We start from the raw sequence: 9,786 nt of genomic DNA, 5'->3' as shown, positions 1-9,786 counted from the left end.
TTAGTTTCAGGAAGTCTTTTTCTCAGACTCTACTTACATTCTCTTGCGCATGCTCAGTGCTTATTTCATTCAAGCATTTTCATCAGTCCTGTTCCAATTGGAGCCTCTTGGGTTAGAGGCTTGGTCTTTCCTTCCTCATCACAGAGACCCTTACATGCTCCTGATTTCATGGTCTGCTGGCAGGCATATCAGGAGAGGAACATTCATCAAGCAAAGGCAAAAATCAGCAGGCAACAGAAAGTTCAGCATTTTCTGCTCATAGGAGCCAGCAATAAACCAACTGGTCAACCACTTCTTTGTAGATCTGAGCAGGGCACCCTCTCTTTGAGCTTTTGGGATCAAGTTCTATATCTTAAAGAAGATGGAGGGATGAAAATTATGAGCACAGGTGAGAGAATTAATTTCAAGGAGGAGGGGAATATACCTACTTCTGACCCACAAGACTGGTAGGAAGGAGTTATAAATATAGATCCTGTATATCTGTCAGTTTGTGGGCAGTAAGTTAGAGGAGTTTATGTCAATGATAAAGATGGGCTTGGGGTGGCCATTTGAATGTCCCCTCTAATTCAAAAAGAAATAGCCACTAAGCTGTTGCCTTCAGCCTTCCAAGGCTTTTTCAATCTCATGGTCAACTTGAGCAATTAATAGTTAAGCATCTCCTCATTGTCAAAGACTGTGTCAGGTGCTGTGAGGAGCAAACGAGACTCAGAAGGCAGAGTTCCCACAGCTAGATGCTTCCCCTCTCCTTCAAGGACCAGTTTGGTCGCCACCTCCTCTGGGCCACGAGGATGCTATTGCTCCCCCTGCTCCCTCTTTGGGTCTCTGGAAAGATGCTGCAGCTGCCCTGGGGTCACCTCATCCATGCAAACATTGTGGTACAGGGTGGTTTGGCAGGAAAGGCCCATGGCTTTAGCTTTCCGGAGCTGTCCTTGGTTTACCTGTGGTGCAAGTGAGACTCAGGAGAAACCAAAGTCTCACTGGGGTAAGGAGAGATCTCTGTGAGGAAGGCCCAGGGAAAGTCGCGGGGGAGGCTGAGTCACCAGGAGTCACCACCATTGGCCTCTGACAGAAGGAGAAGACTGACCACATGTTCGCAGCCTTTGCCCACCGCTTCCAGCCTGGCGAGGCTCAACCAGCAGACAAGGGACATGGCCGAGGAGTCCAGAGGAGGCAGAAGTCACTGCGCCAAGGATGCCGTGATGTGTCCTCCACCTTGAGGTTCCAAAACCAGCACCACCCCGTACTCTCAGAGGCCATGACCACCTTGGGGCCAGGAAAGAGAAAGCTCAGAGACTATGAATTTTGGTTTCGTTTGGTTTGTTTCCTAGAAAGGCAGCATAATTGCGAGGGCTGTTTAAAATTTTACGATCTAAGTTATAAAGCAGAGCAGATTAAGAAATAATATTTTTTTCCTACTAATCAGCAGTGAAGACCCAGACAGAAGACCAATAAGTTTTAGATAAAATGAAGAAACTAGTTTTATTCCCTGCACATCCAGTTTATACGGGGAGTTTGAAAACACACACACACACACACACACACACACGCACTTTTTCGTCTCTTTTCCTGACCTCATTGGTTAGAAAATGACCTAAAATTCATCGGTGAAACCACAAAAAGACAAACAATCCAATTTTAAAAAAACGACTAAAGGACGTGAATAGACGTTTATTTCTCCAAGAAGATATACAAATGGCCCAACAAGCACATGAAGATGCTCAATGTCATTCGTCACCAGGGAAGTGCAAATCGAAACTACGAGACGCCACTTCGAACCCACTAGGATGGCAAGAATAAGAGAAAGGAGCTGGGGGGGATGGGAAGCGTTGGCGAGAATGTGGAAAAATTAGAGCCGTCATACACTGGGGGTGCAAAGTGTTGGAGTCGACATGGAAAACACTTCGCTCTTTCTCAGCAAGTTAAGCGTAGAATTACCGCATGACGCAAAAATTTCACGCCTAGGTATGTACCTCCTCCGATCCCCCAAATTGAAAACGAACGTTCACATGAAAACACGTTCACCAATGTTCATGGCACCTATTTCACAGCAGCCGAAAGCTTGAAAGAACCGAAACGTCCATCGACAGATGAACAGAACAGCAAGACGTGGTCTAGTCACACAATGGAATATTATGCAGCCGTGAAAAGCATTGAGTACTGATATATATTACGACGTGGACGACCCTTGAAAACATCATGCCGAGTGAGAGAAGCCAGGCGCAAAGGACCATGTAGTGTATGATTCTGTTGTTTTGAAACATCCGGAATGGACAAATCCACAGACACGGAGAGCAGACTGGAGGCTGCCAAGGGCCAGCGGGGAGGGAGGAAAAAGGATACGGAGTCTCCGAGTGCGGTGATGAACAGTTCTGGGACTAGCTCGTGGTGATGGCTGTGCATCGTGAAGATACTTAATGCCGCTGAATCGCACGCTCCAAAAGAATAAATTCCATGTTGTGCGTATTTTATCGCAAGTTTTAGAAATCCATAGGAGAAATGTCGTAGCTGAAATACCTACCCCGTATTAATAATAGCCTGCCTCCATGGGGTGCTTACTGCGTGCGAGGCATTTCGTGTGGCAATCCTAGGAGGTGGCATCATTATCCCCATTTGGCTGGCGAGGAGGCAGACTTAGAGAACTACGGTGACAGCCCGAATCCCAGGGAGTGTGGCTCAGGAACCCAAGCAACGAGATGAGAGGGAGGGAGGGGCTGCCAAGGTCTCCCTGCTTCTCGGGGCAGTAGATAAGAGCTCAGGACACAGCGCCCAGCTCACGATGGCAGAGGAAGCTGCTTCCTGGTGTCACTGTTGGGCTGAGCGGTAGGAGGTGCTATTCTGTTTGCTTCCTGCTTGGACTCTAATGTATGGGAAAACAGAGGTGGGAAAGGGAACCCAGCAGGAGAATCCCCCCCTCCTGAAGCCCATTGGAAGAAGCCCAAGGTCACAAGGACAAGCATCTAGGAAGGAATAGTTGGCGTCGCTCAGAGCATGCACAAAAAGCCTTCTCCTCCCCGGAGAGTGTGGGCCTGACCCCCAAAGAAGCCACTTCTCCAACGTTTCCCAGCCCTGGAGGCAGGAGTCCTCCCGCACGGGCACTATTCATTAGTTTCCTGTGAAAAAGGACCCAAGCAGGCCTGCTGAGAAAGAGCGATGGGAGACAGTGACGGCAGGGGTCCGCTGTGGGTGGATGGGACAGCTGTCTTCCAGAAAAGACCTCATGATGGCAGCCAGCTCTGTCCCTGCGAAAGCAGACTGGTGGCAAAAAAACTCCAGTTGAAGGACAAGCTTCCAGTGCAGGTGTGATGAGCAGAGAGGACGTGCCCTTGGCATTGGCGTGCCAGCCATGGGCCACCGTGCCTGGGTCCCCACTGAAACCCCGTTGGGCTCCCCTCCCGGGCGTCATCGTCAGAGCCTGCTCTTTGGAGAGCAGTGGAAGGGATTCTCCGTTTGGCGGTAATTGGTATCCAAGCCGCAGTTCCGTCGTAGGACGTCGCTTGACGCCTATCTTTGCAGACGCTTTCTGATGAGATTGTAACTTCAACCCCTTCTGGGTTACTAAACCAGAAGTGGCAAGGACTTGCCCGCTCTCGTGCCAACCCCTGCTAGTCCGTCATGCCTTCCTGGGGTACAGCGTTGAGAAGGATTCTGTGTGCATGTCTCAGGCTCAGTGGATAAGATAAGCACGGTCGACTCGTGATGCCTGCAACGGGCAAATCACAGAAGCACAGCCGTGGAGTCGGCTGATTCCCGTGCCGTTAGGTAGCAGACGCTGTCAGATGGTGGCTGAGCTGTGAGCTGAGAACATCCCATTCTTACAGGTGTCCGTGTGAAGGAGGACAGGGTGCTCACGCCCTGGAAAATCCCTGGAGGTGATGATCACTCCCTTCTGTCACAAAAGGGGAAAACAAAAAAAAAAAAACAAAAAAAACCACAATCCTATTTCTTCTCCATTATCTGGTGCTCCCGGGAAGGGCAGCAGTCAAGGGCAGTTTCCTCCCCTCTCACAAGGAGCAAACCGATTGTCGGCCGGAGGGGGCCTCCTCCTCCAAGGCCGCGCTGGAGCCCGGGGCAGCCGCCTCCACTCCGTCTGTTTCTCGTCATGGAAAGCTGAAGCTTCTCCGAGCCCAAGCTAAATACTGGCTGCGGCAGAATGTCCAGTGTTTTCCTTTCATGAGCCCCTGGTGAATTCAAGCCAGCGACCCACCTGCCAATTATTACAGTTCATTCCGTGCAGGCTTGACTCAGGAACGGAGACAGAGAGTTCTGTCTGCGGCCGGGGGCGCAGGGGGCGGGTGCGCGGGGCTGTGGCCGCCGGGCTGTGAATGCCCCCTGTGTGCGCCCGAGCTGGTCCTGGAGGCCACGGTGCCCTCCCTTGCACCGTGAGTCTGGCATCCAAGTGTGACTTCAGCGGGGCCTCCTGCTCTTTGTGTCTGCATCTGAGATCAGAGAGGTGGACGGTCCAGAAGTTTCCTTCCTCCTGCTACATCCACAGCCAGCCGCGTCCCCCTTAAAAACTCAGTGAGGAACCCCTGTGTTGATTTTTTTTTTATTTTCCAGAGAAAAAGAGAAAACGGCATTCAGCTTGTAACTGTGGGTTTTTTTTCTGTGGCCTGCTCTCCTACTGATTCGCGTAGAGAACAGTCACCCTTTGTTCCCTAGAAGCATCTTTTGCAGTGGCCACCGTCAGTCCCAGCATGGTCCTGCCTCCAGGTGACCTTGAGTCTGGTCGCTCCAGGCTCTCCTTCTAAATTCCTCCAGGCCTCCCTCGGTTGATTGGTTAGTTCATCCATTCATTAGTTCACTCGTTGCAACTGGGCTGGGCATCGGGGAGACAGTGGAGAGGGAGATGGATTTGCCTGCCCTCCGAAGGGGAGTAGACATTGAGCAAAGAATTCTATGATAATCAGGCCCCCTCATGGTGAGTGCTAGCGGTGAATGTCCGGGAAGCCACAGCCAGACGCCGGCCATAAATCCCAGCTCTGCGCCTCCACGGTGCTGTGAGTGCGCGGAAGACACCGTAGGGGCCCCGGGCACATGGTGCCCACATGCAGCGTGCAGCGAGCGAGGAGACTAGATCCGGACCGGAGGACCTGCTCTCCAGGAAGGGATCCCTCACTTCCTTGCCATTTAACCAAGAACGACCATCCTCCCTGCTCCCGCTCTTGCCCTCTGGCCCCTGAACGTTGTCCTCCCGTGACGGAGAAGGGCAAGCCACGTGCTACTGTGCCTGCCCACGGCGGACGCTCCACCAGGGCCGAGGATGGTGTAAATACAAAGGCGGTGAGACGCAGACCCTGCCTCCGAGGCGCTCCCCTGTGAGCAGGGTGGATGGGCCCAGGCACCAGTGAGCGCAGCGCCTGGACCAGGAGGGGCCGTGACCTCGTCCAGGCGGAGAGGAGGGGAGAGGAAATGGGGCGCACTGCGCCGCGTCTTGAAGACTGAGTTTTGTGAAGGAAGGGCATTTCGGTCACCAGGCCAGGGGGTCCGGAGGTACAAAGGGCACGAGTAGGTTTGGAGGGGATGTTTTGTCAGGTCGTAGTCTCCTGACTCTAGAACATTCGAACCTTCTTATTGACCCAAGCAGTGCGTGGGTGGCTGATTGGAACCATATGTTGGAACGAGCCTTCTGATGGGGTGAAAATGGCTGAGAGGAGCTGGCTGGGAGGAGACGGTGCCAGGCTGGTCCCCCTTAGACGAAAAGCTCTGTCCTCTGTGACTGACAGAAACAAAGGAGGCGGCCAGGCTGTGACTCCCGTGGCTCTCCCGTGCCCCTGAGACGTGCCTACCCTGTGATGTTTCTGGACCGGAAAACGAGTCTAAAACTTCATACCTGCCCAAGGTCCCAGGGGATCCTGTGCCCTGGCAACCCTCTGGCCTCAACTGCAGCAAATGTCTCCCCGCGGTGGTCCAGCTCCCAGTAGCCACCTTAATCACACAGTATAAATGTCTATTTTAGTTACATAAATAGAATTGTCTGCATTTGGATTCCGGGGCTGGCTGCAAGAATTTGTAAACAGCGTGGTGTATGTGTTTCACAAAAAGTTGCCAGGACACGCTCCTTTCCCACCGCCCGTTGTCCAGTTTTCCCTTTTATAGAGTCTGGCTGGGAAGGAGAGACAGAGCTTATTTGGGAATAGAAGACAATCTCTCGGGCAAATTCCTCTCCCTCATTCCTGCAACCACTACCTCTGCTTCTGAAATGTTGAGGTCTGGTGCAAAATTAAGACTGCTCCTGAGTTATGAGTCTCTCCTAAATGCTAGCTTCTCATAAATAGAAACCTCACGAAACACAAATCTGGGGAGATTTTATTCCCAGAAGGGTAACGGGGAATTTTGAAATTTGAGGCAGGTCTAGAAACTGTCGCCGTCAGAGCCAAGGTCCCATGTTGGCATCACGACCTCCCCTTTGCTACACCTTCCTAAGAGCAGCTTTTCTTTTTAGTCTTTCTTTCTTTTTCTTTTTTTTTTTTTTTTTAGCTTCAAGCAGGGGCTTCTATGGTTCTAGACTGAAGACTTGGAATCACAGACAAGTGGTAGATTCAAGGGGGAGAGAGGTATCCATTCCTTTCTTTCATTTAAGAACCATTAATGAAGCATCTATTTGAACTGGATGCTGTGTTTGGCACTGCGGGCCTTGGGAGATGTGTAATAGAAGCTTTCAGCGTCAAAAACTGCAGTGAAAGGTACAAACACTAAGAGTCACTTAGATGGATTTGGGATGGCAGAGGGAACTGAGTTTACTTAATATATGCTTGCTGAATGAATGAATAAATAAATAATAGGTCTGTGGTTGAGAAGGAAGCCTGCTACAGTGGTTGAAGTTGGATATTAATCTTACCTTGATTGCAAATTCACTTTTACTCGACTTAAAGCTAAAAAGTCACAAACTGTACCTCTTCGCCTGAGACTTAAGGGGCCTCCGAGTGAGCAGGATGGGGAAAATATTCCTAGGAAAAGTAGCACAAGTTGGTTGTCCTACTTGGAGAGTCGAAGAAAAGAACTTCAAAAGAGCTCGGAAGAATAAAAGTTTTTATATAGGAAATAGCAGAATTAGGAAAATGAGAAGCCATCGGAACAGGAAGCATATGTGAAACGCTCGTCTTTCTCCTTTCATGTTTTATATGGGAGAACAAAGAAGCAGAAAATGGTTTATCCTCACAGAAAGAAATAGGGGAGTCAGGTTATGAGGCACTGGGCATTAGCGAGCAAAACAAGAGAACTTCAGCTCTTAAACGATCCTCAGACAAACTCAATAGTAGACAAAGCTATGGGAATGTTTTAACTTCATTTCCACAGAGGACTGCAAAGAAATTCATGGTTTTTCATCACTCAAAATGCTGGAAGGGTCTGGAACAGTTATCAGTGCTTCAGGAGCAACTACACATGGAAAAGTCGAAGTCAGAATGAGCGGCAACATAAAACAATTGATGTTTAGTGGAAAGGTTCTATGTTCTACCTAGATGCTATATATTTCTGTGCTTTTTACTGTTAAGTATCACCCTTTTAGAAAAATGTGCAGCTGTTAATATTTAGTGATGTGACTTTTAAGAAAGCAGGAATGTCTGCTATTCTAATAAAGAGCTTCGTGTGCTGGAAATGCTGTACGTGACCTGGAAGCGTGTGCCGTGGTGTGTGTGAGATTCAGCCCATGGCTTCTGCGAAAAGTCTAGCGGGCCCACGGTTTGGAAAAAGCTCAGCTTTGGCACCACCTGGTACTGGCTACCCAAGCGTCAGGTATAAAACCCTTGAAGAGAGAGGGACACAGCACCGTGCAAGCTCAGAAAATGACAGGAAAGTCCACGTTAGTCACCAAAACCAAGATTTTAGGCATTGTGTACCGTGGTCAGTTGTGCAAAAGAATGACCTAGATCCGATTCTTCTGTTCTACATCTTTTGAGTCTGAGATTATGACGCTTTGTAGCCGTGGTTTCTCACCTGTCAGATGGGGCTGGCTCACAGTGCCGGCCTTGCAGGTCGGCATAAGTAAGAGAAACGTGGTGCGTAAAGTGCCTTGCACATTGCCTGGCACACAGTAGGTGCTCAATATATGGGAGTGGCTGAGCTAGTAGCAATGGCTGTTGGCATTATTGACAGGCAGGGGGCAGGGTGAACCTGGGAAAACCGGCAGGAAGTAGGCTGTAACTTCAGACCGTACTTGAACTTTGATGCTGTTAGTAATTTCCTGAGAGGAGACATTGCAGTGGTGCATTAAGAGCCATGGGAGACTCCCAAAGTGCAACTGGAGCCTTATTTCTTCAGCGGCAGTGAAGCTCAAGGTCAAAATTCCTGGGCAAGGCTTTCCCCCGGGGCTTGAACCAGGCTCTCAGGTTCTGCCCAACCTTTGAAAAGTTTCCAGAAATGTCACAGGGAAGAGACAGCTCTGCCTGAGAGTGGGCAGGCAGGAGAGGTAATAATAGTTGGGGAGCTGGATAAAGGGAGACACGACAGTCAGCTCTCTTCTGAGCATCTTGGCTCCTCCCTGTGTAGAATCCACGGGCTGGACTACAAGGCACCACATAGTTCGAATGTTCTAGGGTCCTCGGGCTTCATAACTGTGACGCAGAGCTCTGCTGGGGACAGCACGAGGCAACCAGAGTTTTTGCTCACTGCTAGTAGGAATATAAACTGGTACAGCAGCCCTGGAAATGAATTCAACAGTTCCTTATCAAACCGAACGTCCATCTGCACGGGGCCAGGCAATTGCAGTCTTGAGCGTTTATCCCAGGAAAAAAAACGAAAACGTATGTTTACGCCAAAACCTGTATATAAATGTTCACAGCCGCTCTATTCACAATAGCAAAAAATTGAGAACCCAAATGTCCTTCAGCTGGTAAAAGGTCAAACATGGCAGAGCGGAGCCGGGCTCGGCCATAAAAAGAAACCAGCTGTTGACTCAAAAACCTGGATGGATCTCTCCGCACTGTGCTGAGCGGAAAAGAGCCAGTCTCACGTGATTATATACTGTAGAGTCCCATCTAGAGAACATTCTCAAAATGACAGGGACCCTTCTGCACCTTGAATGCGGTGGTGGTTCCTCAAATCTACGTATGATAAAATTGCATCGAACCACACACACACACACACACACACACACACGCAGGTCAAAACGCTGAAATCTGAATAAGATCGTCTCTGGTCTAGTTACCAGCTCCGCCTGGAAGTCAGTTTCCCGGTCTTGATATGATTCTGTGGTGCCATAGATGTCGGGCATTGGAGGGGAGCTGGGGGAAGGGTACAGGGGAGTCAACATTTTTGTAACTCCCTGAATCTAAAATGATTTCAAAATAAAAATGATAATAGTAAAAAGAAAAGCATGGAACAATTGTGTCCATTGCACTCTGAAATAAAAATGAAAAAAGGAAATCAGCCGGAATCCTCGCGGGGGGCTGCTGGCAGTGTGACCCGGCAGCGGGGGCGGGGGCTCACCCCGCAGCCCTGGAGCCCCCTCCTCCGACCCCCGAACCCCGGACCGCGGACGCAGAGCTGGGCGCCTCGCGCTTCCCGGCTTTGTGAGCCGAGCGCGCTTGGCAGCGCTGTGGGGACACCGCGTGGTCGTCGTGAACAGCGCAGCCTCTGGGGTAGATTTTTTTTTTTTCTGTGACCGGGGCAGATGGGAAGCTGATTATCAACACCCTGCAGGGTCAGGCTGGAAAGCCACAGACACTAAAGTGGTGGCCGGGAGCGCTCCAGGAGTGGAGGGCAGGTCCCCCTGGACGCTCAGGAAAGCTGTGCGCTCTGCTGGAGATCGCTCATCTGAACCGAACTTCTTCGTTTTTAATTTTATTT

The sequence above is a fragment of the Rousettus aegyptiacus genome, unplaced genomic scaffold, assembly GCF_014176215.1.
Source record: "Rousettus aegyptiacus isolate mRouAeg1 unplaced genomic scaffold, mRouAeg1.p scaffold_m13_p_4, whole genome shotgun sequence".
Classification (NCBI taxonomy): domain Eukaryota; kingdom Metazoa; phylum Chordata; class Mammalia; order Chiroptera; family Pteropodidae; genus Rousettus; species Rousettus aegyptiacus.
Note: the sequence above shows the minus strand (reverse complement) of the source record.